Below are 25,438 nucleotides of genomic sequence, written 5' to 3'. Positions count from 1 at the left end.
ATGTGATATACAGTAATCTCTTTTGATGCATAGGCTATACTCCTGCTGAGTAGTTCTTAATTTATATTTCCCTGCTTGTCTCTGTCTCCTCCAGCACAGGTCCCTCCTTTTTGCATTTTTCCAGCTTATTTTACACTGTTACCCTAGAAAAGGGGGGCTATATTATAGTTTGGTTCAGTGGGTTCCATTTTGAAAGAGACAGTTCCTTTTTCTCTACATGATGGAGGTTTTCCCGCTCAAACTGTTAATTTGCACACGGTACTACCTTGTGCATCCCTCTCAAACAGGCTGTGCACCCGTTAATATCTGGTGCACTCAGCACCAAAAGAGGTGCACTCAGCACCAAAACCGCTGCCCACAGCCCCTAGGAAGCTGCACTCAACACCTAGGTTCATTAGCATACTTTTCCTGCCTCTGGGCCAATAAAAGCCCTGAGCTATCAAGGGCTTGGGTCCTTGGATATTGCCCAGCCTTGGATCTACTCATTTGTTGCTCCTCTGTATTGTTTGCCTGAAGCTTGGATACCATCTATGTAATCAGAGGCCTGGACTTTTGAACTGTGCTACCCTTGTGTGGTAAATACTCACAAGGTTTTCCTGTTTGCATTGGTCACTGGAACCGGGACTCTCTTTTCCTATCATCTTCATTGGATTACCCGCCTACTGGATCAGACGGTGTTGTCGAAGGACGGATCAGACTGTGTCCAGAGGGGATTCCTTTCCAGATCAAGGATCCATATCGGGGTCGTCTCTTCACAGAGGACTCACTACCATGGGATCTCCCTGCTTGTCCTCCCCAGAGGCTTACAAATAGCCCGAGGGTTGAAGGTCGCAGGCATCAATCGTCTGAGGCTTTGTATATACCTTATGTATCTAGGGAACTGTTCTATCTCCTTTCTTCGGGTTAGGGAGGGTTGGTTTGTTGAAACTTGCTGTTAACTGTATATCTGTTCCACTATTCTACTCAATACATGGTTTGGCCCTAAAATTGTGTATGCCTGATTTGTGGCTAGTGATCCACCGGTGATTAGATACGGCTCTCAGATCAGATCTGTCTTCTGCGTAGGGACTCCTTCTCCCTGTTTTTATATCCACATCATTGGCCACCTTTATTCTAAATTGCTTGTCCACGTCCCTAGGGCAACAACACCAAGTCATACAGCTGATGCTAGGCACATAAACTTGCTCAACTCCTTCCTCCTCACCACAGCTGGCTTTGGCATTGCTCCAGGTTTTAAGATCCTCATTGCTTCTAACATTGCTGATCTGGATTTCTTTCTCTTCAAGGGCCCAGAGTGTGCTTTTCATTGATTCAAAAGTTCTAAAAGCTTACTTCTCTCTTTTCCTCCTTCACACAGTCACTATATCTGAACCTTAACATCATGTGAAGTATTCTGCAACAAACACTGCACATTGACTAGCAAACAAGTCACAGAGCATGTCCACAGAGGGACACTGAAAATGTTTTTCCCCCTTTCCAAAAATACTTATTTATAAAACCACTTTGCAGAAGAGAAAAGAAAAAACACCTCTGTTTATGTCATTCAGATTCCCAGATGGCTAAATTTCTCACAGATTTTGATATTTTCTTACACTCAGGCATGGGAGGGGAGTGTATGTGTGAGAGAGGTGGAATCTTTTTTTCCCTTTTAATGAACAGATAAATGTGGTTCAACCATACCGATTTCAATAGCAGGCCTTTATTTTCCTGGCATAAATATACAGGCCCTAGGGTATTCTGTCACTGTGAAAACTCTTAAGTGCTCCCTTCTCCCAAGACTTCTCTGAAAGCCTCATCAGGCTGTCTTGTACCTACACTAATATTAATAATACATTATATCAAAACGGGTCTAGGAGGGAAATGTGCTAAGAGAGAGCGAGAGAGAGCAGAAGGATACATCTTAAAGATGGCACCATACTTAACACAACTGTTTGAATCCTCTTGACTCTTTGAAAGACATTGCTTTACTTTATCATACCTCTCTGTTTAAAGTATGTGTCTTTTTTTTAAATTAGTATGTGACAGTCTCAGAAGCAAATTAATCCACACACCTGTGTGTGTCTGAGTTATCTCAAGGAATGGGTGAGTCATTTCCTGGCTCAGGCCTCCTCTCCCTTGCTGGTACTGATACTCCCTATTGCCACTGTTCATCAGGAAAAGTTATTCATTAAACAACTGTCAGATGATAATAGTATTGAGGGCCACCACATCTAGTAGGGATTTAGATAGATAAATAGAACTTAGAGTAACTTCTGCTTTGGGAGGAATTTCAGTAAATGGCCTAGAAGACAGACTTGTAAAGTTGGAAAAGAAAACTACTAGTTTGAGCACAAGACTGCCCCACCCTCAGTTCTATCACTCACTCTGGTCTTGGCAACTGATGTGATTTTGATAGGTTTCCATTTACTTATTTGTAATGATTTGTGATAGGACTGCAAAAAACAAATTTCAAACTATGCACAACCAACCTGATTTGTGGTTATGTTGCCAAGTCCAAAATGAAACCAAAGTGGACATGAGGTTTGAAACTAGAGGGGACTTGATCTAGTAGTATGATGTATGGATTGTCACTGAAAATGGTGGGTCTGCATTGTATTGACCAGAAACTAGATTGAATAGGAAAGGTTTTTTCCATTAAGTTTGAGATTTTGGGTACATTTGGTTTGAGATTTTGGGAAACCCACATTTTCCACAGCTGTAATAATGCTTCCCAGTCTCCTAAAATTATTATAATGCTCAGTTACTCCAAGTTTGTAAAGTTCTTTGAGATCATTGGATAAAAACAGTGCACTGTGTTACTGTTTTCTCCTAATTAGTTCCTTGAACCATCTATTGCACCAAATTAATGAACATGCTAATGATTATTAACTTTGCCAGAATTTAATGAAATCTCAGGCTTTAGAAAAGCTTCACAATCATCCAGAATTTGGCGCGCACTCTGGTCTCAGATGGAATTAGCAGCCAAAAGATTTTCCAAGAGCTGTAATTTCATTCCTTCATTTTAGAAAGTCTTCTACCTTTATTAAGATTAAAGAGTCTTTAATATTTACTCTATTTGCCCCCCACCCCTGTCTTCCCATCCCCCACACGTAAGGAGGCTCCTAGTATAACAGATATGTTTCCTTTTACGTTAGTCTTGCCAGGAAATCTATTTGGCATGATTTTGAGGACAGCAAAGATGGCAGAAATCTCTCTTCCTTTTGCAACATATGTCTCTGCATCATCCCACCGCCAAGAAGTCTGCTGCTGCCAACCCATCCATCACCATCTTACTCATAAGGTTCAGTTTTCTTTTGGTTCTCGGTATATCAGCTCAGTCAAATGGTTTTTCTTACCTGTAGTTCTTCCACAAACTAGGCAAATGGGATAAATGAGTAGGCAGCAAAGATTACTTCATTTTTGAATGGGAGAAAACTAAGAGAGATAACATATAAGCTACTGAATATTCTGGACTCAGTCAGCAATATTTACCAATATTTTATGCACATACCATCATCATTACTTCAACTAGGAATGTAAAATCCTGTTTAATCATTTAACTGGATGTTCGGTTAACCTAATGTTTAATTGGTTAACCAACTAAGTGGGATCCCAGTCAAGGACAGCTGCATCCTGGTCTAGGGCCCAGTAGGGCTGGAGCAGCCCTTTGCTCACGGCAAGTCACAGTGTGTGTGTGGGGGGGGCACGAATTAACATTTGAGTTCTGCACACATAAGCTGAGTCATGTCAGTTTTAAACTATATGTTTTTGGGGATATAGACCTTATGTCCAAAGCTTCTTTAAATGAAATAATATGAACAGTATGAAATAATAAGTGTTTATTATATGTACTCCAGTAACACACAATGTACAAGGCACTAGTCACAGGTGCAAGGCACAGTTGTTTAGATAACAGACTTTATTAATCATAATAAAAATTATAGTTAAATAGAGAAATATAACAAGGAGAGGTGGGGAAGGGGAAGAGAAACAGTGGAGTCTTGTTAATGTAACCACAGCATAGAAAGTTTCAGCATGAGGTTTCCCAGCACGCAGTGTGTTGTCTTTACGATTCTCATAAACTACCACTGACCTTTTGGATAAGTCTAATTACACGTACTCCACTCACATGTAAACCAGTAGAATTTTCATATTGCTCTGAACTAAATAGACTCACATGGGGCCTGCTTCTGGCATACTTACTAAAGCCAATGGAGTGACACTAGCTTCAAGCTGTTGTATGCGAAAAGAGACTCTCATCCACTGTCAACAATTGCAGCTCCCTGTGGTTTGACTGAACTGGTAACTCAGAAAACCACCACTCAGGCCATATGTACCATTTGATTATACAATGGTGCAAAAGTCACCATCATCATTCTCCCTTTGAAAAGTTTCTCTGCCACTTGTTTTTGGTCCCAGAATGGGCTAGAGGCATTGATGTGATTCTGCTGCAGTGGGTCTTTCCACATTTTTGTGGTTCTGACACACAGCCTAGTGGAAGAGACATGGGCTATTTTTGAGTAGAGAAGAGCTAACAGTTGCCTGCACAGTAACTGAATTGACATTTAACTGAAAATGAAATCCCGCTGTTCTAAATATGACATAAGTCACAACCCCTTCCCCCTCCCCCAGCACTTCGCCCCTCATTTCTTGGTGAGAAGGAGGAGTGTATGAAGTATTTGCTGTTAATCTCCTCTATTTTAGAGGAGGAGTTTGTCAACACCTTCATCTCTTGCCAGGGGGCTGCAGCCATCATGCATAGTAACTAGCACTTCTTAGCTGTCATGGAATGCTCAAAATACATGTAAAATTAGATGTGGGACTTGAGTAAGAATGACTATTTGTGGAGGTTTTTCTGGATTCTTCTTTCAGTAAAATAGAGTATGAAACAGATTCACCATTAACTTTGTAGCTACCCATTTATTAGGCAATTCTATATTAACCCCATTGGATCTGCTAGCATCATTCCACTGTTCCTATTAGGCTACCCTCAACTATTAATATTCTGTTGAAATTAAGGGACAAGAAAATGTATTCCTCGGGCAATTCATATGGAGCCTTCCATACTTTTGTTTCCAAGTAATATCGGTATAGTTCTAAACACCCGGGAAAGACTGCTGAGGGGGAGCAGTGTATAGCCTCCCCAACTTCTTATTCTGCTAGGGATAATCCCTTCACTGTGGCTTCAGGACTATTTCCGATCCTTGTAATCCACAATGGTGTTTTCCTGACTGCAATACAGGGCCAGTTTACTATAGGTTGGCTATTGTTACCGTCTGATACATACTCAATGTCTAGGTGAAACAAATGGATGATCTCAGTTTGGATAGAAGTTTGTACCATAAACCGCTACTACTAACATGTCACTAATTTATCTCTTCATAGATAGTTGCAGAGGAGAAGATGCAAAGGCCAAAAGAACTAAGTGAACTATGAAGGTTAAATGACCATTGCTGCTTTAATGATGCTCCCTTCAAGTTCAAGCGAAAGGCACTTTGGTGGGGAACGTTGCCTGTGACTTGTGTTTTCGCTGGTTTAAATATAAATACAAGATGTCAGGATTTAATATCAAATTAAATAAGATTTGAAAAATGTTAGATTGCACCTTATAAAGTCAGCAATGCAGCAGATATGATGTACCTCAGAAGTTTGAGGGGGTTTTTTTTGTGCACCCTTTAATGGGTGTGGCATTCTTATTTGAACAGTCTTGCTGATACTGTAAAATATATATTTTATATTATTCATTAGCATTATTTGAAAACAATACTAAGTATAGAATAAAGGTGTAGCTGGAGGCATCAAATGTAGACAAGAGACAGAAAAAATATATAAAGTACATGTCTAACATTACTTAATTCCCTAAACCAATAATGCTCCAGAGTAAGGCTTTGAAGCCCAGGGAAATGAGTTTGTTCAGGTTATGAACTATATAGGTGCTGCAGGAGACAGTAGAGGTGACTCAGTAGGTGGCACTCTTCCGAAGATGGCAGTATTTGAGTCCAATGCACTACGGTAGGGGACACTGCATTCCTGGATGTATCCCGCAGAAGAGTTGTAAAGTCAGGGTACTGACTTCTTATGGTCACTATGGGTATGATTAGACTGTGGGAGGTGAGGGCGGAGTCAGGATATGTTTGCTCTTCCGCTTTTTTTGTGGCTGAGCAAACATGCTCTTTCGGAAGCCTCTGTATTTTTCCATTCTACGAGGAAGAAGGGGGCTTCTGAAAGAGGGTTTTTCCCCCCATCATTTGACCCAGTCAAGACGGGCCAAATGTCAGAAAAGCCTCTTCTGACAAAAGAATCAGAAAAAGATACTTAAAATGCGGAGCGCATTTTGAGTACCTTTTTTTCTACAAAAACGTGTAGTCTAACTGTACCCTATTAGTCTCCTGGCATTTGTAAGCAGTAGAATTCAAAGGAAGGAGCAGCTGAGATTAGAATCATAGAACACTAGAACTGGAAGGGACTTTGAGAAGTCATCAAGTTCACTCCCCTGCCCTCACGGCAGGACCAAGCATCATCTAGATCTAGATTAGAACTGAATCTCTGAATCCTGTGCTCAGGTCACTTAACTTCACCAGTCTCTGTCTCTCAAATATGATGCTAAACAATGCAGGATAACATCCTTAATATACCATAAACTAAGTGTTGCCACTGGGGTGAACATGGGGTACCCACTGGAATCAATGGGAGCCAGGTACATACATTGGAGGGAAAAATTCGGGTCAGTAAGAAAAATGTTCTAGGTAGTCATTAAGGATAAAAGTGAGGCTTTTAAAAGATAAATTCCTACTCCATTGTTTCAATTGAGCTGTGCTTGACACAGGATCCAAGAGATTATGGCAAGGGACAAAGTAGTTTAATACCACTTTTGTTTTCCCTATTCTTCATAGGGCCAGATTGGTCTCTGGCTCAAGTTATCATAATCCAATTCACAAGGAAAGATTCCCTCACCATCTGTGGAACAACCTGAATTAGGAACGTTGCAGCATTATGTTCTAGTGAGGTGAATATATTAGTAATAACTGGGATAAAATCCAGTTATTTATTGCTTTTGTTGCTGAAACAATGAATAAGTAATTTGCTCAAGACCAAATTTTCTGTGCCTTAGTTTACCCATCTATAATTAGAGATTGCCACTAACTGGAAAACCTAGATCTAACTGTAAACCAAGAACTGAATGCCCTTGAGCAAGGGGGAAAGATTAGATTTGGCGGCATGTATCACTCCCCTATATATTGTGTATGATAAATTACCTGTCTAAGGGTATGTCTACTCTACAGCACTAATTCAAACTAACTTAATTCGAATTAGTTAATTTGAACTAAGCTAATTCGAACTAGTGCATCTAGACCTAAAAATTAGTTCGAATTAGCATTTTGCTAATTCGAACTAGCATGTCCACATTGAGTGGACCCTGAACCGAGGTTAAGGATGGCCGGAAGCAGTGCCGGCAGGGCATCAGATTAGGACTTAGAGCATGGAGCTGCTGTCTCAGGCTAGCCGAGGGCTGTGCTTAAAGGGACCCGCCCCCCACCCTGGACAGACAGTTCTCAGGGGTTCCCCGCTCGCTTGTCTAACTTGATGAGGGACAGCAAAGCAGTCCTGGCTTGGAGTGCCCTGAATGCCCACACTTGGCACATCACAGCACCCGGCCATTAGCCCAGCTGCACTTGCCGCAGGCTGCCATCTGGGGGGGCAATTGTGGGGCTGCAGGAGAGCTTCCACCCTGAGGAGCCCACAGAGCCACCCCAGTCCTCTCCATCAGGGGCTTGTACCCCATTCCTTCCTCACTTCCTTCCACTTACCCCTCCCTAGCCCCCCTTCCTGATGTACAAACTAAAGGACACGTGTTCAAAAATAGAAACTCTCTTTATTGAACAAAACTCAGGAAGACTGGGAAAAGGAGGTGGGAGAGGGGAAGAGAGAGGGTGGGAGAGGGGAGGAGGAAACCTGGGAGGAGGGAGCTGGAAGGGGGAAGAAGGAGAAGGGGAAGTATCAAACTATGGTACACCATATCTTCAGTACTGTGTACAGATGTGATCTCCTCACCCCAGAAAAGATATTTTGGTCTTGGAAAAGGTTCAGAAAAGGGCAACTAAAATGATCAGGGGGTTGGAACAGATCCCATATGAAGAGAGGCTAAAGAGACTGGGACTTTTCAGCTTAGAAAAGAGCAGACTGAGGGGGGATATGATAGAGGTCTATAAAAGCATGAGTGCTGTGAAGAGGGTGCATAAAGAAAAGTTCTTCATTAGTTCCCATAATAGAAGGACTAGAGGACTCCAGATGAAATGAATGGGTAGCAGGCTTCAAACTAATGAAGTTCTTCACAAAGCAAACAGTCAACCTGTGGAACTGCTTGCCGCAGGAGGCTGTGAAGGCTAGAACTATAACAGAGTTTAAAGAGAAGTTCCATAAATTCATGGAGGTTGAGTCCATGGAGTGGTTTTAGCCAGGGGATAGAAATGGGGTCCCTGGCCTCTGTTTGTGGAAGGCTGGAGATGGATGGCTGGAGATGGATGGCACGAGACAAATGGCTTGGCCATCCCCTCCAGGGTACTTAGTGCTGGCCGCTGTCGGCAGACAGGCTACTGGGCTAGATGGACCTTTGGTCTGACCCAGTACGGCTATTCTTATGTTCTAAGCTCAGAGCTCAGGGTTGGGAGTCTCACTGAACCACCCTGATTTTCATGCAAACCTGCTCCTGGGTGGCCAGGCTGGCAGCTATCCTGCCCTAGATGGCCACTTTCCTGTGCCTAGTGCGGACGTCGTGGATGAGGTCCACGATCTCTGCACTAGACCAGGCGGGCGCCTGCTTCTTGTGGCCCCGGGCAGGCTCCTGGGAGCCACCAGCCTGGTCCCGGGAAGAGGGGGAGGGCTGGGTAGCAGTGGGTGGCTGGCTCGTGCTGTGCCAGGTGCAGGGTCTGCTGGCTGGGTGCTGGCAGGCTTGCACCTGGCACGGGTACCGTAGCCAGACCGATCCCCTTTAAGGGCCCCCGGGCCAGGAGGGGGGCAGAAGAGTTTCTCTGGTGGTGCCCAGAGTGGCCACCAGGGAAAGCTGGGGAGGGCTAGCCTCCCACTAGTTCGAATTAAGTGGCCACACAGCCCTTAATTCGAACTAGGCATTAGTCCTCGTAGAATGAGGTTTACCTAGCTCAAACTGAGCGCTCTGCTAGTTCGAATTAAGTTTGAACTAGCAGTTTGTATGTGTAGCGCCTATTAAAGTTAATTTGAACTAACGTCTGTTAGTTCGAATTAACTTTGTAGTGTAGACATACCCTAAGTTTTTGCAGTTGTTTTTGTAAAAATTCAAGATTTTTGGATGAAAGTCACTATAGAAATATAGATTATATAGAAGTAAATTTAGAATTCAATATGCGCAATATTTATTCATGCAAAAATGAATGTGATTATTAGGGAACAGGACTTTTGTTTTTAAATGAAAAAGTATTTACATTAACGATTTTGCACAGGAGCTTAATCTCCACCAAGCTGAAGAAGTACAAACTCCTTTGAAGCACAGATAAGTAAGAGAAGAGTATCTGGAAGGGTCAATAGTTTAGCAACGTGATAGATATAGATGCGACTTGAGCTCAATAGCCTGTAGACTTTGCCAGAGAACAGATGCTGCTTTCACAGCTTTGCATCTTTGCCCAAGGTGTTCAAGTTTGATGTCACTGCCCCTGTGACTAAAAAGTAGACAAGTAATAAGAAAGAGGAGTGCTCAAATCTGCCCCTCCCCCCACACACTATAATTAATTTTCTAGTTTAAATTAGAACTTTGTATTTTCTGACACAAAATTATCCAGGTGATTCATTGAAATAGAATAAGGCTCTACTAAACAAATATCAAACTGCTGATTAGGGTCAAAGCTTTTCAAATATTTGAAGATCGTCACAAGTAAAGTGAAAGCTGCAGTTTTGACAGTTTTTGCAGAGAGAAAAATCTCATCTCTCAGTGCCATGTGTGACTTTACTTATGGCCAAAGGTAGCTTCTGTCTCCTTTCTGCTGTGTGAAATTGCAAAGAGGGCATCAGGAGGAGAGGAAAGTTAATATTTAAATTGAACTTGTTGCTGTACATCATAACCTCCCCTTCCGAATTTTATCTGCCTGTCTGACTAAGCAGTTATATTTATACTTTTTTTGTAGGCTAGGAACATGCAAAGACTTACACATTCACTTGAAACATGTGAATATCCCCATTTGAATTAAATGGGACTACTCACATGCCTGAAGTTAAAAGTGTGTGTAAGACTTGGTCTAAATTACATGGTAGAATTTGTCTTCACCTAAATTTGCCAAAGTAAGTACCCTGCTATACTGAGTTACAATCTCCCTGAGCAGCGTGACATGATCAATGGCTCATTTAGTGCAACACAGTGAATATTATATTCCTTAAATTGACTGTTACTGTTCTTCAAGAACCATCCCACAATGCACCACACTGACCACCATTGTGAAGTCTGCTGCCCAGGGGTCAGGTAGAAGAGAAGCCGCCCCTCCCTTTTAAGCCCCCATCAATTCTTTGAAATTCCTTTTTCTGTTTGTCTAGCTTGGTGAGCACACCAAGCAGCCTAGACTGTAACCACCCAGATGACCATGCTGGCTACTTGCTGCAGACATGCTCCTGCCTGGAGTGCACAGGAGGCAGTGGAACTCCTGCAGCTGTGAGCAAGAGCTGTGTAGGCACATCCCAATCCAGTTATAGAAACATGGAAATTGATTAAACAGTTCTGGCATCCAGCTCCATTGCCCCACAGAACTAGAATCATGCAATCAAGCTATTCACTCCTCTTTTCTTCGATCTTAGAGGCCACACTTACTATGCCTGGTGTTGCTTCTGCCTGGGATTGATCAAGTCACAAGAATGCAGTGCTTACAACTTTGGGGCACCAGGAGCATGATTTCAGCTTCTTAAATTCCAGTTTCCATTGTGAATACTCGGATACTGATTTCTCTGTGTTGTATCTGCAGTTTCTGCCATTGAAGCCTTCAAGGCCTTCCCTGCCACACCCAGAGAATTTAAAGAGGAGAGAGAAGAAAACTCAGGATGACACATTGCAGGAGATCCTGCAAGTCCATGCTGCATCAGAGAATAAGAACAAGGCTTGGAATATCACCCTGGCAGACAACATGGACAAGGATAGACTGGGGAGGAGAAAGGCACAGGAAAAGGAGAGGGATGCACACCAGAAGATGTTTGCACATCTCAGACAGTGAACAAATGCTATGAATTCTGATGGACCTACAGGTTCAATAATCCCATGCTTGCCTTTATCTGTAGCCCACAGAGAACTCAACATACAGACCTTGCTGTTCCTCCCCTTAATAATCCATGGGGCATCAGCAGTCAGCCGTTACCACTTCACCTGGGCAGACACTAAAGACAATCATTGCTTCACATACACTGTCCTGTGACAAAGCCACAGTTGGTGTATATATACCTGAAATGGAAATGACTGTTCTTTACCCTTTGTAAGTTCCATTTGCTTGATTTATTAAGTTTTATTTTTTAATTGTCTGGTTTGTGTTACAGAATAAAAATCCATTTTTGGAACACTACATCTACATTAGTTCACAGCATATGCCAACTGGTGCAGAGCAAGTCTGACGGTGACCAATTTTCTGTTCCTGCAACATGTCAAACACTCCATCACATCATCCCCAAACACTGTAAATAGGAGTATCAGTAATGTTACATATTCCCTATATGCACAGCCATCACTACAGGTTGAACCTCCATAATCTTGACTTCCCGTCTGGCAACACCTCTTGTTCATCATTGGCAACTCCATAGGCAAACTCTTGGGGACAAAGCAGTGGGCTGGGACTGGGAGTATTGCTAGACTATGATCCTGTGGGAGAATAGGGTCACCAGGGAAAGAGGAGACCCCAGCCACTGAAGGAAGAGTGGAGCCCTGGGTGACAGACACCAGGGGAAAAGTGGAACCTCTAGCTGCTGTGGGGAGACTCGAGCCCCAGAGGGAGAGTGGAGCCCTGAGTGGGAAAGCAGAGTCCCCAACCATCAGGGAAAAGCTGAGTCCACCCTCTGGTGGCCAGAGGGGGAAGCGGAGCCCCCCAGCTGTGTTAATTTCCCCCATCCCAGTAAATTCCCTGGTTCAGGACTGCTCAGGTCCAAACTCCAAGAGGATTCTGGGGTCTGTTAGAGAATCTGAAGAAGCTACTTATGTAGTTGGCTGTAGAAGATTCATACCAAGCTGCAAAAAAGCAAGGCCAGGTGCAACGCATTAAAGCACCACACCTACATTAAAATGATCTTGAATTGTTTCCGTCTATGACAGCAAACTAACCACCAGGGAATCATATTGCAGCTCTGCAAATATTGCAGGATCATGCTTCATACGCTTGCAAGGCTCATGACTACGTGGTGGCAAAATGCACAATGGAATACCTACTGCAGTGCTCCGACCTCTGCATTAGTGCACGTGATCTGGGTGAGGAGGCATGTTGCCGATACAAAGAGCCAAGTACGTGCACACACACAAGCAATGGAATAACTGCAGCAGCTATTTGCCCACATAACTTAAATCAACATACATCTGTAGTGCTGTCAGGCCCTAAGTCTTTTCAGGGCTATTGCTATAAGGTAGAAAAGGAAGCTGACAGCAGGAGCCTCAGAAATACATTGAATCAGATTCAGTGACAACCAGCTCAGTGAGGTGTAGATTTCATCTCTTTGCAGCATCCTCCAGCTGCTGCTGCCAGGTAGGGATTGCTACTGCTTTCCCCACTTGAGGATACTGATAAAAATGGTAGTGCAGTTTTAGTTTATGATGAGGGCTCCCCAAACACAGGAAATAACAAAATCACAACTGTATAATGGTTCTTTTCAAGTTGAAGGATCCAAAAGCCTTTTATAAACAGGGCAAATTCACTCTCTCAAACTGTGGGTGATATGGAGCATGTGTGATAGTGTGCACAAATATCATACAGCTTCTTAGGAAAGAAAGTGAAAAATATCTTCCCATGTACCAAATTGGGCAATTGACTTATTTGTGCCACCTATGAAGTATTAGCACTGTTTCCTGCAGCAGTTGAATTTCCAGTGGAAGTGTCCCATATAATTAGCCTAACCACCCTCAGTTTGTCATATTTAAAGAAACTTTACCCCAAGTGTTTGCCATGTAATTGCTAATTGATTATTTTATCAAGTTTGCTTGTATTTCTATACATACACCTACTTAGGGCCAGTCTATGGGTACCCACTAAGTATCTGTTATATCAATACCATGCATAAATGTGTAACAAACAGTGTAACCAAGATAGAATATGGATTCTGACAGTGAAGATCAAATCAGGGAGCCAACAGCCATGCTGGACCTTTGGGCAAGATGGGGGTGGCTCAGTATTCCCCGAAGGGGCAAGGCCAGGACATCCAGCCCCCAGCACACCCACCCGCCTGAGCATGCCATGCCTCTCCCCCAGCCCTTAGCCACCCAGAGCATGCTATGTGGTACTCTGGTAGCAATTTAAAGGGTCCTTTGGCCTTGCTGGATTCTAGGACAATTGCATGCTTTGCCCTCCCAGTCAGCTGGCCTGAGATCATTACAGTATCTAAAGCACTCAGCATTGGTCTAACTCTGCTCCTACTGAAGTTATTGGTAAACTTCCCATGGGTATTAATTAGGAATTTAAAAGCCTATCCCATGAGATTAAGCAGATGCAGGCACTTTTTCTTGTCCCTGAAAGTAAGATAGCCCAGTGAATTTTACAAGACTTTCCAACCTTTTCAGCCTTGTTCAGCAAAAACTTTGTGTATAGTTAGTAAGATTGTTTTTGTAATCATTAGTGGCCTTTCACTGGCAGTCCTGCCATCTGTGATTAAAACCAATTCACATTAAGATTTTGGAACTACAGTATTATGTGGTCAACATGATAATTCTTGGGTGCCAAAGAAAAAGCCTAGAGGAGCAGAAGAACTGCTGTACTGAAATTGTCAGAGAGGGGGTGTTTTTATTCCTGCTAAAAATTCTCTATAGCTAAAATGATAAGGAACAAGGCATATGTTAAAAGTAGAAGTTATACTTTACGTTTCAAATGCTTGACTCTTTCCTTCCTTCGGTTATAAGCAGACTGAGATCTCTGTATTCCACCTCCCAATTCCTGATCAACACTGTTTCATGTTGGATAGTAACTGAGTCATGTTAACACCTTTAACTCTCTGAACTCTTCATTCCATCTAAATTAATACAACAGGCCATAGCTGTACCTTTGATGCAGTTTTGTTTGTTTCCAAAGACTGTAATACAAGCCCATTTCCTGAACAGAGGAAAACCCAAACATGGGATAATGCTTTTGCTCATATCCCCAAGCCTCTGAGGGTATGTCTACACTACCCTCCTAGTTCGCACTAGAAGGGTAATGTAGACATACTGCACTTGCAAATGAAGCCCGGGATTTGAATTTCCCGGGCTTCATTTGCATAAGCGGGGAGCCGCCATTTTTAAATCCCCGCTTGTTCGAACCCCGTGCAGCGCGGCTACACGGGGTTCGAACTAGGTGTGAAACGAGGTGTACCGGTAGTTCGGAATAGGAATCCTAGTCCGAACTACCTAGTTCGAACCCCGTGTAGCCGCGCTGCACGGGGTTCGAACAAGCGGGGATTTAAAAATGGCGGCTCCCCGCTTATGCAAATGAAGCCCGGGAAATTCAAATCCCGGGCTTCATTTGCAAGTGCGGTATGCCTACATTACCCTCCTAGTGCGAACTAGGAGGGTAGTGTAGACATACCCTGAGTTACCAGTGTGCCTTCTAAGTTATGCAGCAGCATAGCTTAACCAGTGATTAATCAGCCCCGCCCAGTCAGAGGCTCAAGGCCCCAGCCACAAAATTTTTATCTCAAGGCTTCTCAGAGAGCCACAAACATTTTAGCTGTGTAGACCTTCCTTTTCTGATTTTATCTCTCTTGCACAGATAGGCATCTATTCAATCAATACCTAGCAAAACCCTTGCATATATACAAAACAGGACTATGTTGCACTTTAAAGACTAACAAGATGGTTTATTAGGTGATGAGCTTTTGTGGGCCAGACCCACTTCCTCAGATCAAATAGTGGAAGAAAATTGGCATGACCATATATACTAAAGGATACAATCAAAAAAATTAACACATGAAAAGGACAAATCAAATTTCAGAACAGAAGGGGTATTGGAGGGGAAGGTAAATGTCTGTGAGCTAATGATATTAGAGGTGATAATTGGGGAAGCTATCTTTGTAATGGGTAAGATCATTATCGTCTTTGTTAAGACCTAGATGTAAAGTGTCAAATTTAAGAATGAATGACAGTTCAGAGGATTCTCTTTCAAGTCTAATGTTAAAATGTCTTTGAAGCAGGATGCAGGTAGTTAAGTCCTTGAGACAATGCCCTTTCTGGTTGAAATGGCAAGAAACTGTTTTTTCTTTGTGATCCTGTCTAATATCTGTTTTGTGAGCATTGATTCTTTGGCGAAGTGTCTGAGATGTTTGTCCAATGTACATAGCAGACAGACACTGTCGGCACATGATAGCATAAATTATTTTTCTGGATGAGCAGGAATATGTGTCCTTGATCTTATAACTCAATTGGTTAGGTCCAATAATGATATCAGTAGAGTGAATATGTGGACAAAGCTGGCAACAGGGTTTTTTCCAAGGGAAAGTTCCAGGGTTGGTATTAGTGTGGTATGTCCTGTGGTTGTTGGTAAGAATCTTCTTGAAGTTAGGTGGTTGTCTATAGGAGACTATGGGTCTCTCTCCCAGAGCCTCTCGGAGTTTAGTATCTTGTTCGAGCATAGGTTGTAGTTTATTGATAATGTGTTGGATGGGTTTAAGTTGGGGGCTGTAAGTGATGACAAGTGGTGTTATGTAGTGCACATATAGGTCTTCCTGAGGGGTCTTGGATATGCCTTAGTTTTGTATAGAGACCACTATTATTTCATTAAAAAATTAGTTTAAATGTCTCCACTATTGTAAATGAAATATGATGGTTTTGACTACCACCTTCCATGAGGTTTAATCCAAATAAAAAGCAGGTAAAGTTACAACAATAGCCACAGTCTTCAATTATATCTTCCGGTTTTACTATGTGCCTTGAATAAACCAAATGCAGAGTCACATCTCATAGGTATCTGAAACTACTGATATATTTCAAGGGTTACCATTGGGCATAGTTTATGCTTTCATGACACAATTATTTAGGATATCTGAGTTTAAAGAGAACAGTGGAGAACTCCTGATCTAATAATCCTGAGCATGCTATCAAATAGGTTGTAGACAGAGTGGCATAATGTCAGTCAGATGAAACAATTCAAACTAAATTTAGAACAGGAAATTCCATGGCAAAATATAACAATGCAGATCAGTAAATTGTTACACTGCTGATTTCTGAATTAAGATCTAAAAATCCTTCTGGGCAGCTTAGCAAGGACTTCAATAAGGCTCACTAACAACCAAAAAGTTGAGTAAAATATTAGTGAGAAATGTACTACATGCCTCATGCTGTTTAATGAAAGATTAACAAGATTTGAGGGTCAAATTAGCCTACCAGGTTACACCTGTGGTCAAGACCAATTTAGTATCATGTCCTGCTGACATGAAGGAGGGGGAGTCAATAAATATAGGACTGACTCAAGCTCCAAGAGGATTCTGGGGTCTGTTAGAGAATCTGAAGAAGCTACTTATATTGTTGGCTGAGAGGGAACTATATAAAGGAGCAGAAATGCAGAGTAGCAATAGAAAAAACAATCTGTAGGTGTGTGAGAGACAATGCTAGGAGGAAAAAATTGGAGTAGTCTAGGGAAGTGACAAGAAATTGTAAGGGACAATTGTTAGCTACTGGATTCTTGAGCTAGAAGCCCAGAGGAAAGGTGGGGGTAGATTTTATGGTTCCCCAAGAAGAGGAGGAAATATAAGCTTTATAATTAAAACAAAACTGAAAACTTTCAGAGGGATGTTGAAAACAGGGCTGGCTCTAGGCACCAGCAAATCAGGCAGGTGCTTTGGGCAGCACTTTGCCAAGGGCAGCATTTCAGGTAAGCAGCCGGTGCTGCCCCTGGCAATGCCTATCCCCGCCCTGCCGATTTAAAGGGCCTCGGCCCAGGAAATGCTGCAGCTGTGCACAGCCAGCTGGCAGCACCAATGCACCCGGAACCTGCTGGCCACCCCTGTCTCCTCTCCTGCTCCTCCCTTCCCCCGGCAATGCCCCGCCCTGCCGATTTAAAGGGCTGTGGCCCAATGCTTTCTGGAGCCTGTTGGCCTCCCCCTGTCTCCTCTCCATGCTGCTCCTCCCTGCCCTTGGCAATGCCCAGCCCCGCCTGCCCTGCCCCACCAATTTAAAGGACTGCGGGAGACATCGCAGCTGTGCAGGCAGCACTGGTACTATGTGCTACTGACCCCGGAGCCTGCTGTCTGCCCCTGTCTCCTAGTCCTGAGTCCTACTCCTCCCTGGTGGCTGCTACCTCCTCCGAGAGCCTCTCCACTCCAAGCCATCAGCCACCTCTCCACCTGCATTGTAGGGAAATCCCAGGTAAGGGATTTCCAGGTGTCCAGTATTTTCACTTCCTGTCCAGTAAAAAAAAAAGTCAGAAAATACAGGACACCTGGCAAACCTACAAACACTCAGCCCGCTGGCCCAGCGCCCGGCCTATCCCTCCAGGCCCAGCTCCTGACTCCCTCAGCCCCACGGACCCTTTGAAGTCTGTTCCTAGTATATTTCTCTTGTTCATGTTTAAAGTGCGCACACGCACACACACTTTCATAGATATTTCTTTAAAGAATGAAACTTCGTTGATCTGGGTAAACTTTTGTATTTGATGTCTAAGGCAAGCTTCATTCCATAAGGTATGTCTAAACTACAGCGCTAATTCAAACTAACTTAGTTTGAATTAGTTAATTCGAACTAAGCTAATTCGAACTAACGGATCCAGACTAAAAAACTAGTTTGAATTAGCATTTTGCTAATTCGAACTAGCATGTCCACATTAAGTGGACCCTGAACCGGGGTTAAGGGTGGCCGGAAGCAGTGCCGGCAGGGCATCAGATGAGGACTTGGAGCGTGGAGATGCTGTCTCAGGCTAGCCGAGGGCTGCGCTTAAAGGGTCCCGACCCCCACCCCGGACAGACAGTTCTCAGGGGTGCCCCGCTTGCAAAGCAGTCCTGGCTTGGAGTGCCCGGAGTGCCCACACTGGGCACATCACATCAGACCGGCTGCACTTGCCGCAGGCTGCCATCTGGGGAGAGGGGTCAATTGGGGGACTGCAGGAGAGCTTCCACCCCCAGAAGCCCTCAGAGCCAGCCCAGTCCTCCCCATCGGGGGCTCATACCACATTCCTCCCTCACCTTCTTCCACTTACCCTTCCCTAGCCCCCCATCCTGATGTACAAAATAAAGAAAACGTGTGGTCAAAAATAGAACCTCTCTTTATTGAACAAAACTGGGGGAGACTGGGAATAGGAGGTGGGAGAGGGGAAGAGAGAGGGTGGGAGAGGGGAGGGCAACTACAATGATCAGAGGTTTGGAACGGGTCCCATATGAAGAGAGGCTAAAGAGACTGGGATTTTCAGTTTAGAAAAGAGGAGACTGAGGGGGGATAGGATAGAGGTCTATAAAAGCATGAGTGGGGTGGAGAGGATGCATAAAGAAAAGTTCTTCATTAGTTCCCATAATAAAAGGACTAGAGGACACCAAAGGAAAGGAATGGGTATCAGGCTTCAAACTAGTAACAGAAAGTTGTTCTTCACAAAGCAAAGAGTCAACCTGTGGAACTCCTTGCTGCAGGAGGCTGTGAAGGCTAGAACTAGAACAGAGTTTAAAGAGAAGTGAGAGCAAGTGATGGAGGTTGGGTCCATGGAGTGGTATTAGCGAGGGGGTAGGAGTGGTGTCCCTGCCCAAAATTTGTGGAAGGCTGGAGATGGATGGCACAAGACAAATGGCTTGGTCACTGTCTTCGGTCCATCCCCTGCAGGGTACCTAGTGTTGGCTGCTGTTGGCAGACAGGCTACTGGGCTAGATGGACCTTTGGTTTGACCCAGTATGGCCATTGTAAGCTCAGGGCTCAGGGTCGGGGGGTCTCAGTGGACCCCCTTGATTTTCATGCACACCTGCTCCTGGGTGGCCAGGCTGGCAGCTCTCCTGCCCTAGACGGCCACTTTCCTGTGCCTAGTGTGGAGGTCATGGACAAGGTCCACGATGTCTGCACTAGACCAGGTGGGTGCCCGCCTCTTGCGTTCCCGGGCAAGCTCCTGGGAGCCGCCAGCCTGGTCCTGGAAAGACGGAGAGGGCTGGGGGACATCGGGTAGCTGGCTCGAGCCGTTCCAGTTGCAGGGTCTGCTAGCTGGGTGCTGGCAGGCTTGCACCTGGCACGGGCATCGTAGCCAGCCCGTGCCCCTTTAAGGGGTCCGGGGCCGGGAGGGGGGCAATAGAGTTTCCCTGGTGTTGGCCAGAGTGGCCACCAGGGAAAGCTGGGGAGGGCTAGCCTCCCACTAGTTTGAATTAAGGGGCTACACACCCCTTAATTCGAACTTGTAAGTTCAAACTAGGCTTAGTCCTCGTAGAATTAGGTTTACCTAGTTCGAACTAAGCGCTCTGCTAGTTCGAATTAAGTTCGAACTAGCGGAGCGCTAGTGTAGCATCTATCAAAGTTAATTCGAACTAACGTCTGTTAGTTTGAATTAACTTTGTAGTGTAGACATACCCCATATATAGTTGTATTGGGCACATACAACTCTCCACTCCCTCTAACACCTTATAAACTTGAATATATAATGGCTACTAACAAGGTGGACACAAAAATAATGTGCACATGCACACCCACTGATCTCAGTTTATCTGATAACATAGATGGGTTAGAGCTGCATAAGGAGCCACTGCATTCCAAAACAAATCTAGTTTAACAATATAAATATTTATTGATTTAGTTTAGGTGTCTTATGTGCTATAGTTATCATAATTGGTTGACAAGTATGTTAACAGAATGGATTGCTGATTGTAATTGGTTTGAAGATTAAGTATAGGCATAAACTACTTGAGTTTGATGTGGCACAGGTTCTCCCTCCTATTTTTGGTACTTAGTTTATATTTCCTTAACTAATTGTGTTAATAGTTTTTCATGCATTCAAACCACAATTAAAAAGTAGCCTATAAGAACAATAAAGTAGAGATTTAAGGTACATTTCCCACTCTTGAAAAAGAGCTTTTTGTGAGCTGGAAATCTTGTCTGTCACCAAAACAAAACAAAAAAAATCGTTAAGTGCAAACGTGTAAAAACCAACAAAAAAGGGGGGGGAGTAGCAGGGCAGCCAAACATTTTTTTCTTGGGGCAGCAAAAAACCTAGAGCTGGCCCTGGTTGAAAACCTTGTATAAGGGCCATGATATGTGGCTGTTTCTGTTCGGTCTTTTCTATTTTCCCTAAAAGATTCCAGATCTGAAGAGTGACTCTGACTGGAGGAGTGGGCCACAAAAGATGCAAATGGTAGTAAAACCAGGTGTAGGGGAAGGTGTTCAAGTAGAAAAACGATTGCAATGTAACACGTCTTCTTTCAAAGGGTGCTCTCAGAGTGAGTTCTCACCACTACTATTTAAAATGCAAGTATCTAAAGTCATGTTCATGCAGTCTTGGTGGGATAGGTAAAAGACATTCAAAACTCCCCTGAGACTAGTTAGAAGAATCATGGTCCAAACCAGGTTGTTGTTTGGGGCCATTCATACACTGTGGCTGCATCTAGACTGGAATGATTTTGCACAAATCCTTTTAATGGAAAAGTTTTTCCCTTAAAAGTGTTTGCGCAAGAGAGCATCTATACTGGCATGTGCCTTTGCACAAAAGATTTGCTTTTGCGCAAAAACATCCGTGCCAGTGTAGACGCTCTCGTGTGCAAGAAAGCTCTGATGGCCATTTTAGCCATCGGGCTTTCTTGTGCAAGAGGGCCAGTGTAGACAACAACATTAATTTCTTGCGCAAGAATACTTGTGCAAGAGAGCCTATCCCTGAGTGGAGCATCAGAGTATTTGCGCAAGAACCACTGATTTTGTACATTACAAAGTCAATGTTCTTGCGCAAATACTCATGGCCAGTGTAGACAGGTGGCAAGATTTTGCGCAAAATCATGCCAGTCTAGACGCAGCCTATGGGTGAAAGGCATTATTTTGCCATAAATCTTCAGTGGGGAACAGCCCTTGTCAGGGATTTCCTCATAAGTTTTACCACCAATAAAGAGAGGAATCATTTGTACTCTACTATAGTTAAAAAGATTAAAAGAAAATAATCAGTTCTCCTCACTTACTCATGAAACTAAAAAAGACCTGTTTCTTTTTGCAGAAATAAGGTATCGGATTATTCCCTAATTTGCATGAACATTTCAGGAGCTACTGAGTTCTTGCTTTAAACTATTCTGAGACGTTGTCACAGTTTGAGGCTGAGATGCACGTAAATGGGTCAGCAAATGACCTTCATCTTATTTAGAAACACCAAAATCACTATGGCTAATTTTAATCACTTTGGAGAAGCTCTGAAATCCTATCACTGCTGCAAGTTGCGCAAAGAAATAAATCAGCAAGTGACTGAATTAAATTGCTAATGCTGATATCAGACTTTTGCCCATATAGCTAGTATTGGCATGTTCATAGAAATCAAACAAAAATATTATCTAGGTCAAAACAAAGCAGGCAAACCACACTTCACCTGGTATAGTGGAAACTGTAATACGTGGTTTTTTTCAAGCTAACTCTGAAAGTGTGTATTTGTTAAAGAATCATAAAAGTATTTCTTCATTTTTACAGGCCTACTTTGTTTAGAAATTTGTATTATTATTTCCAGCATACATATGTATTCTCAGGAATGAAAATCTAAGCTACTTGAGTTCCAGACTGTTGTTCATATGCAGTGTCTGTGGTTTTAACTGTAAAATTAGTATTCCTCAAATGTAACTGCTTGTCAAGTGATGATAATCAGACTTTGGGGGATTTTCTCCATCTACGTACACTGAATAAAATAAATCCCTAGTGTCCGTTATCTCCTTCTCTGAAAGCATCAGGAACTTAGGAACTTCTCGGTAGGTAGCAAAGATTTTCCCATTTTACTGACAAACCTTTTCTTGGGTCACCTTAGTAAATGCAACTGATCATATTTTCCCCTAGTAGTGAAGGAAAGAGTAGAATCAACTGCTGAGGTCAGTCTGTGATTGTTCACTACATCTTAAAATCTTCTGTGACAGTGAAAGTCAGCTCTGTCACATGCTTTGTACAAATAAATATTGTACGGTTTAAATTACAGATTTGTCCACATATATCAGGTCCAAGTGACATAGTTCAACTTGTGTCCACACAGCAGAAAATCTACCATAACCACAACAGTGCCTATTTTCCACACTTTCAAACAGTCACCAAGGTACCCGGGGAACCCTGGGAAGCTATCCTACAGTGCTTCCGGTGATAAAGTATCTAATACAGGGGTCCAGCTGGTTCAACAGGGTTCAGGTAGGCCTCAGGAATTGCCAGGCACCAGTAGAACCTTGGGTTCCTCTAGGTCAGAAAGTAGCCCTGCTGGCTGGCTTAGCCAGACCTTGGCAGCCCAGGCAGGGAAACCTTCACTGGCCTGAGGGAAGGCGCCTGTGGGAGGCCCGGGCCAGGTCTTAGCCTCATCAGCAAGGAGCTCTGGACAGGCTTCTGTTTCCCTCAGAGGTTGGGCCCCAACTGAGCTCCCTGGCAGAGTTCTTATAGTCCTAGCCATGCCCCTTAGCTTCCTGTCAGATGAGGGGTCAGGGCTAGGCAGTGCACAAAATGGCTCCCGGGGGTGTGTGAACATGAAGTTCACTTTCAGGGGAGGTGTGAGGGTAAAAAGGTTAAGAACTCCTTATCTAGTGTATGTCCAGAATGTTGCCAGGAACTCATGAGGTAGTGTGTTCTGGTATGGATAATTAGAAAAATCAATTACATACGTGATTTATGGGGTCCTGTCCACACAATATAAAAGCAGCATGCAGAATTGGCAAACAGGAAGGCAGCCATGTGTTTGGCCTTCTTTATAGCTTCTGCACTGATAAATGGCATGCTTGTCAGTTGAGTATTAATTATATTAGGAGTAGACACACAATGCAAATGTGCATGTAATTTTATGCAGGTAGAACCCAAATGAAATATACAACAGAGTAACTTTCAAATCTAGTTGTGGAACAGCCTTTAGAATTAACCTGATTGCTAGTCATACCTGCTGTATCTGGGGAAATTGGGAAGACATATGTGCTAAATGGTTACTTGCTTTTTTTTTTTTTTTTTTTTTTAAAGGCTATACTGAACTCACTGATCTTTGGCATTCAGGAAAGAAAACGGAAGATAAGACTTCCTGAGCATGAGTGACATTGTTATCAAGAAACACTGTGAGGATTTGTGGGTCACAAAGGTGATCTCCTTTTAAAGTTATAATAAACTGTCCCAGGTGTCCTGCTGATAAGGTTAGTGTGGAACTTTTTGTTAATGTACGCAAACTGATGTTCTGGTAGAAATTTAGACATGGAGAAAGATTTTCAGAGGTTTTCTGTGAGAAGAAACTTTAAGGATGACAACTTTTTGGTAATTAAAGCTCTGCAAATCAAATAGAAATGTCATGAGACCTCACATGATTAACATTTTATTAATTTGTTTGCCTGTTCACTTCGATTTCTTATCTGAACTCCCAAACCAAAGTATTTTCTTGTAATGCTTCTGGTCTATTCAGAAAAGTGATCATAATGAAATTTTGTCAGAGACTTTGTTTTGAGAGAGGGGTGTTTTACTTAGTCCCCTTTTCAAATGAGAATTAGGTCCAAATCCTTAAAGGTATTTATTATAATAGCACCTAAGCTCATACAAAACACTCTATTAACGAAGGGTATGTCTACACTGCATTCCTCCTTTGAGAGAGGAATGCAAATGCAGCCGAGCTAAATTGCAAATGAACGGTTTTGAATTTCTCATACTTCATTTGCATAATGACGTACGGGCGCTTTTTTGATATACCCTATTTTGAAAAAACCCCTGCTATCTAGACAGGGTTATTTCGGAAAAAAAAAAAACCCCAAACCCTTCTTTCAAAATAACTCTTACTCTTTAAAAAATTAGGTTTAAGGGTTATTTCGAAAGAAGGGTTGTTGGGTATTTTTTTAAAATAGTATCGGGGGTAGCCGTGTTAGTCTGAATCTGCAAAAGCGACAACGAGTCCTGTGGCACCTTATAGACTAACTGAAGTGTAGGAGCAAAGACCCACTTCGTCAGATGCATGTAGTGGAAATTTCCAGAGGCAGGTATAAATATGCAGGCCAGGATCAGGCTGGAGATGACGAGGTGGATCCAATCAGGGAGGATGAGGCCCACTTCTAGCAGCTGATCTGGAGGTGTGAATTCCAAGAGAGCAGAAGCTGCTTTTGTAGTGTGCAATTGTGTGTCCAGGAAGATTGAAGTGTTCCCCTACAGGTTTTTGTATGTCAGTACAATTGCAGATCTAAAAGTAGCCATCCTGCAGCAAAAAAACTTCAGGACCAGACTTCAAAGAGAAACTGCTGAGCTACAGTTCATCTTTAAGTTTGACACAATCAACTCTGGATTAAACAAAGACTGTGAATGGCTCGCTAACTACAAAAGCAGCTTCTGCTCTCTTGGAATTCACACCTCCAGATCAGCTGCTAGAAGTGGGCCTCATCCTCCCTGATTGGATCCACCTCGTCATCTCCAGCCTGATCCTGGCCTGCATATTTATACCTGCCTCTGGAAATTTCCACTACATGCATCTGATGAAGTGGGTCTTTGCCCACGAAAGCTTATGCTCCTACACTACATCTCTATCACTATCCTACACTTCAGTTAGTCTATAAGGTGCCACAGGACTCCTTGTCGTTTTTTTAAATAGGGTATTTGAAAAAAGCACCCGGACACCATTATGCAAATGACGCATGAAAAATTCAAATCCGCACTTCATTTGTAATTTTGCTCAGCTTCATTTGCATTCATCTCTCAAAAGAGGAATGCAGTGTAAACATACCCTAAGTCTCACTGAAAGTCGGAGCAAAATGCAGGACAATGTAGCACTTTAAAGACTAACAAGATGGTTTATTAGATGATGAGCTTTCGTGGGCCAGACCCACTTCCTCAGATCAAAGTCGGAGAGATTCCATTTCTTAAATGCCTAAATCATTTTTGAAAATAGGACTTAGGTGCTTTTACCCTTAAGTCTTAGGATTAATTCTTGGACTTGGCTTTGATCAGCACAGGACTGGCAGTGGTGAGGATGTGTGCAAAGGAGTAAAGGTGGTATGTGTTTCACATTGCTGGTGATACCCTTATGCATGGGCTGTTCTGCGGTCTAGGAACTGGTGGAGTAGAGCTGTACTATTGCCATCTCTCACCACTTAGCCACTTCTGTTATGTCCCTTCTATTGGAGAGGGGTAACATAGAGCTTCACTGGCTTTTTATCGATCAGGCCTAGG

General features: G+C 43.1%; 1 long non-coding RNA gene across 2 annotated transcripts; it reads left to right on the top strand.

Moving 5' to 3' along the window:
- Positions 1 to 447: 447 nt before the first annotated feature.
- LOC142828991 (uncharacterized) lies at positions 448 to 11,541 on the top strand. 2 transcript variants are annotated; one of them, XR_012903202.1, is made up of 5 exons: positions 448 to 855; positions 2,016 to 2,082; positions 3,135 to 3,280; positions 5,365 to 5,477; positions 10,959 to 11,541. It is a non-coding gene; the product is annotated as an uncharacterized LOC142828991 (long non-coding RNA). The 2 variants fall into 2 exon arrangements; XR_012903203.1 differs by lacking the exon at positions 5,365 to 5,477.
- Positions 11,542 to 25,438: the final 13,897 nt, after the last annotated feature.

This window comes from Pelodiscus sinensis, chromosome 4 (genome assembly GCF_049634645.1).
Source record: "Pelodiscus sinensis isolate JC-2024 chromosome 4, ASM4963464v1, whole genome shotgun sequence".
Taxonomy (NCBI): domain Eukaryota; kingdom Metazoa; phylum Chordata; order Testudines; family Trionychidae; genus Pelodiscus; species Pelodiscus sinensis.
This window is presented reverse-complemented; position numbering and strand designations above follow the sequence as displayed.